Source organism: Phocoena phocoena, chromosome 6, assembly GCF_963924675.1.
Source record: "Phocoena phocoena chromosome 6, mPhoPho1.1, whole genome shotgun sequence".
Taxonomy (NCBI): domain Eukaryota; kingdom Metazoa; phylum Chordata; class Mammalia; order Artiodactyla; family Phocoenidae; genus Phocoena; species Phocoena phocoena.
Window position 1 is genome coordinate 84,394,621 of NC_089224.1, and position 5,172 is coordinate 84,399,792.

A 5,172-nucleotide genomic window follows, 5' to 3' on the forward strand; every position below is an offset into this window, starting at 1 on the left:
CCTATGAGCATGTGTAACAAATGACTTTGTACATCTTGGAAACATTTGGAATGCTTGAGTGTCTGTGTGTGACATTTAAATGTGAGGAACACTTGAGTAAGTCTCAGAGTTAGCTGGAGTCAATAAATGCTTTAATCAATATGCCGTGGCATTTATAACTAGTACTGCAGTTCCTCCTAAATCTCTAGGTGATTGTGTCCTGTAACACACCACTTCCATGCTTTTGTTCACATGGTCCCAGCTGCTGCCAATCTCATCTGGAAGCAATTTCTTTTTACTCTGCATTTTCATGGTATTCAATTTGTATATTCCTTACAGTGTACATCATGTCTTGCCTTTTGTGATGGAGGCAATTTGTATGCATACCTTTTCCCCTAGAAGATGTAATAACTGTCAGACTCTGAGCCCACAGAGATTCCTCATGAATTCCTGGGAGCCTGTCTCTGAGTGGCTCATAAATTCCCATTGGCTATTATTAAAGTCTTCTCTGTAGCTTCTGGTGTCTGATCTCCATTCCACCACCTGGAAACCTTGGTATCCTACTTCTCTTGCTCTGACCCAGCTACTCCTAGTAGGCCTGTTGATTCCAAAGAGGGCCATTATACTCTCTCTGCCTTTTATAACCCTCTTTGGATGTTTGGAATATAAGGCTTGTATCCTTGAGCCAGCTGGGAAGGTAATCTATAGTCCTCCACAGTACCTTACCTCCAGTAGTTCTTTCCAAGTCTGGTATCCCACGTCCCATGAATGATTTCCAGATAAGTGTCTTGCATTCTCCTGTTTTTTTTTCCAGTTTTTTCTTAATTGTGATAAAATACACATAATTTAAAATCGATCATCTGAACCATTTTGGGTGTACAGTTCAGTGGTATTAAATATGTTCCTATTCAACTATCATGACCATCCATCTCCAGAACTCTTTTCATCTTGCAAAACTGAAACACTGTACCTGTTAAACAAAAACTCCCTATTCCCCCACCCTCACCAGCCTCTGACAACCACCATTCTACTCTCTGTCTCTATGTATCTGACTACTATAAACACATAAATTGAATCATATAGTGTTTATCTTCTTATGACTGGCTTATATCACTTAGCACAATGTCCTTGAAGTTTATCCATGTTGTAGCATGTGTCGGAATTTCCTTTCTTTTTAAGGCCGAGTGATATTCCATTGTATGTATATATCATATTTTGTTTATCCAGTCATCCATCAGTGGACAAGTGGGTTACTTCCATGTTTCAGCAATTGTGAATAATGCTGCTATGAATATGGTATATCCTTACATTCTCTCTTATTTTAGGTTTGTTTCTTTTTTATCCATGGCATTTCCTAAGAGACTAGATTTATTCTGTTTCGATCTCTGTCAGTAAGACTCAGAAGAGGATTTGTATGTAAGTGATTGATTAAGGAAGTACTCCCAGGAGACTTAATAAGGCACTGGGGGAAGTAAAACTGGGAAGAGGACAAAGCCATCCCTGTGTGCAATTTTAGGGAGTCCCACAGAAGGTAGCATCAGCTCAATCCCCCAGGAGAACTTTTGGAATGTAAATTATGCTGTGGTGCTTTTACTCAAAACAAGAGCCCTGAGTTTCATACTCCTATACCCTCTGTCATCCTCTTTGGGGATGTAAACTCCCAGGCACTTCTGGCTTTCTGTGTGCTTGGGCAGAGTGGCTCCAGCAGTCCCAGGGAAGTTCTCCAAATTAACATTGCAAGTCTGGGCTGTTGGAAGCAAAAGCACACCAGAGCTTTTTGGGAAAGGGGCACGCAGAGAGAGCAGAGGGGTCTGGGAGGATCAGGGTAGAGCACCAGCAATGTCCACTTGAGCTTCTCACTGGGAGTTTATGTTCCAGTGTCTTGGGCACAAACCATCATTTACAATGCCCTTTCCATAGCCTTTCCAGGAAGCCCCTTGAGCATTCATAAAAATATGACTCCTAGTCACCTTCTCCAGTATACATTTCTGAGAGCATTTCTGAACATCACTACATAAGCCATTCGAGAATAGCAATTATGTATTTTCAGTTCCGAGAATCCAACCTCTTGACAGCGCACCCTGAATTCAAATGAATTTCTGCTTTTCTAGGCATAGGATCAATTAATTCAATAGCACATGAGGGAAGCCCCAAACAAAAGCAAAATTAGGAAGAAAAATTAGCCCACATGTGCTTACTGGACTGAAGGTCTATTTCATGCATTGTATTTCTCGATTTGAAACCAGGCATTAAGGAAAACAACCTTCTTGGGGACTCCAGGCACATTCTGCTTCACATGGGTGAGATCTCCTTGAGCAAATGATCTGGTCATACTTGGGACTTTTCTTGATATTCAGAACTGGGAAACCGCAGATCTGATTTTCTAAAGCACTCCTTAGAGGTCCATTATTATCTTTGCAAGCCTGCTCCCATTGAAATTTGTTTTGAAGGTTGTTCACAAAGTTATAAGACTGATTTTCCTCTTACCAGCTGTGGAAGGAAAACATTTTGGGACAATATGGCAGACAAGGACATAATTAATGTTACTTTACAAACTCATATATATAACCTTGATTATATGAATACACACTTATACCAGTGTTCATGTTCCAGTGACTTCCTGTTGCTGGCAGTGCTGCATGGAGGGGAAGATGTTATTAAAATCCACAAATTCATCTCTCCCACCGTGAACATAACTTTTAATTTGACACTCATAAAAGTCATCAACTATAACCATAACCACCATTTTAAAGATAGAGGAAGTGAGGGCTTCCCTGGTGGCGCAGTGGTTGAGAGTCTGCCTGCAGATGCAGGGGATACAGGTTCGTGCCCCGGTCCGGGAAGATCCCACATGCCGCGGAGCGGCTGGGCCCGTAAGCCATGGCCGCTGAGCCTGCGCACCCGGAGCCTGTGCTCTGCAACGGAAGAGGCCACAACAGTGAGAGGCCCGCGTACCGCAAAAAAAGAAAAAAAGAAAAAAAAAAAAGATAGAGGAAGTGAGACAGAGAAAGTTAATGGCATTTCACTGAAGTTATATTAATACAGTGGTAGATCTTTCCATGATCTAAAACTTATTCATTTTCAGTCAAAGATAAATTTCTTTCATGGGACATGACTATTATTGATTAGCAGTATGGTTTAACTTTCCTCAAAAATGTGTCTCCTTTGTAGCCTCTGTGCTTTCTATTTGCCATATAAATTTTAGTTAATCCAAATGTGTTTTGAAACTCAGTGGTGAGATTGTGCTTTGTGCCATTGGAGCCTAAGGATCTTTGACTTTTGTAGTTCAGGATATGGAAATAGAATTGCACTGAGTGAAGTTTAAATCAGATTTAGAGTCAACCATTAAGTGATTTCTCTGTGCCTTGATCTCATCCATCTTCCAGGTATTATTCGACTTAATCCATACAACACTCTTATGAGAAGAGGTTATTGATCCCAATTTTACAATTGAATATAATAGTTAATCTTGAATACGGATATAATATATAATCATTTTATCGCAGTATTCAGCAACATCATTTTCCTAAGTCCCATGATCATGTGGAATTTCTCATTTAAGAACCACATAACTGGTACTTATTGATACTTCGTGAAAATGGGTAAAAAAGATTAAGAAAAGAGATGACCTGATACTAAAAACAGTCCTTAAATATTATGAATATTACAAGCGGTATCTATAGGATTGGGAAATTTCTAAACATATATTTTGGAGAATAAGAGAAGGTAGGAATAAGTAGAGATTATGGGAAAAGATATCAGACTGTGTAAGGGCTTCCTAGTTAGCTCTTGCCAATGTAACTGAAGTTACTAATGGAATGTAAAAACAGTGTAACTGTGATACTAAACAAGCACAGTGCATGGCATATAATAATAAATCAGCTGTATTTTAGAGTCCTAGTGTATCTTATGAAGAGAATTCTCACTGGGTGAAAACCCTCGTAGGACCCATTGCTTTTCTAGTTACCCTTTGATAATAACATAATCCTAAGGTCAGTTTAAGACATAAAACACAGTTCAACAATTAAAATATCTAGTCTGCTATCATGCTAAAAACCTCATACTTTAATCTTGAAGTAGTAAAATGTCATACTTCAACCTTGATTTAAAGTTGAGACTTTTCTTCCTCCACAATTAGGTATTTTTAAAGCAGAAAAACTGTAGCTGGGGAAGAGAATCTTGTGCTGTTTCTTTCTTTCCACACCTAGCACATGTGCTTCTATTTTGCTAACCTTAGTTTCTGAGCACTGCAGATTGGACCACGAGGAGGGACGTGAGATCGGAGAAGCAGTAAAGTTTTTAACTAACTGAATGGCACTATCCTGGTGATCTAGCATCTGCATCACATAATATGGGCCTAAAGTTGACTCTTAACTCTCATGGGCACCTTCATGGCTTCTTTCATGGCTTATCTTCCCCTACTGCAAGAAATTTCTCCCCTGTAATTCCCATGCGGAGGGCAAATGCATGGCTGATAGCTTACTTTTTTGATACCTAGGCATCTGGCAATACCTGGATCTTCTATAAGCCAAGTTTCAGCAAAGGTAGCCACATTAATTATTTTCAGCAGTAACGTGTTTAATATAGGGAATTATTGCTTTAAAAATTGTTGCAAGCGTTGAGAGAGAAGATTCTAGCTTGAACGTTTAGGAATGACCATCAGAAAAATAAAGAACTGACTCACCAGAAGAGCTACTACCTCTGATATCACTACTGGAGCTATGGAGGAATTCAGAACCAACTGCTGCCATTGAGTACTGAAAAGGCCTGTAGGAGCACAGGGAACTAGAACGTGGACATTGTAGCCTTGACCATGGGTCAGCTAACCAAAGCATAACATCAGTGCTGCCACTTCAACAACCTCTACAACTACTCATTAACAAGGGAACTGGAGAATGGACACTGCTGCAGAGAAAACTCATATTCCCATGACTGTGCTTGCTAGCTGAAACAGCCAAATAACATATAGGAAAATAGATTCTGCTTTACTCATGCCTTCCAAGTCTCAAACAAGTGTTTCTAATCATCAGAAACACATTTATATATAGAAATGTAGCTCTAAGGGAGTCTGGGAGGTGATTTTAGCTTTCTGATTTTGCTAACGTGTGTGTGTGTGTGTGTGTGTGTGTGTGTGTGTGTGTGTGTATGTGTATTAGTTTTTCCCCAGCTTTATTAGGTATAACTAACAAATAA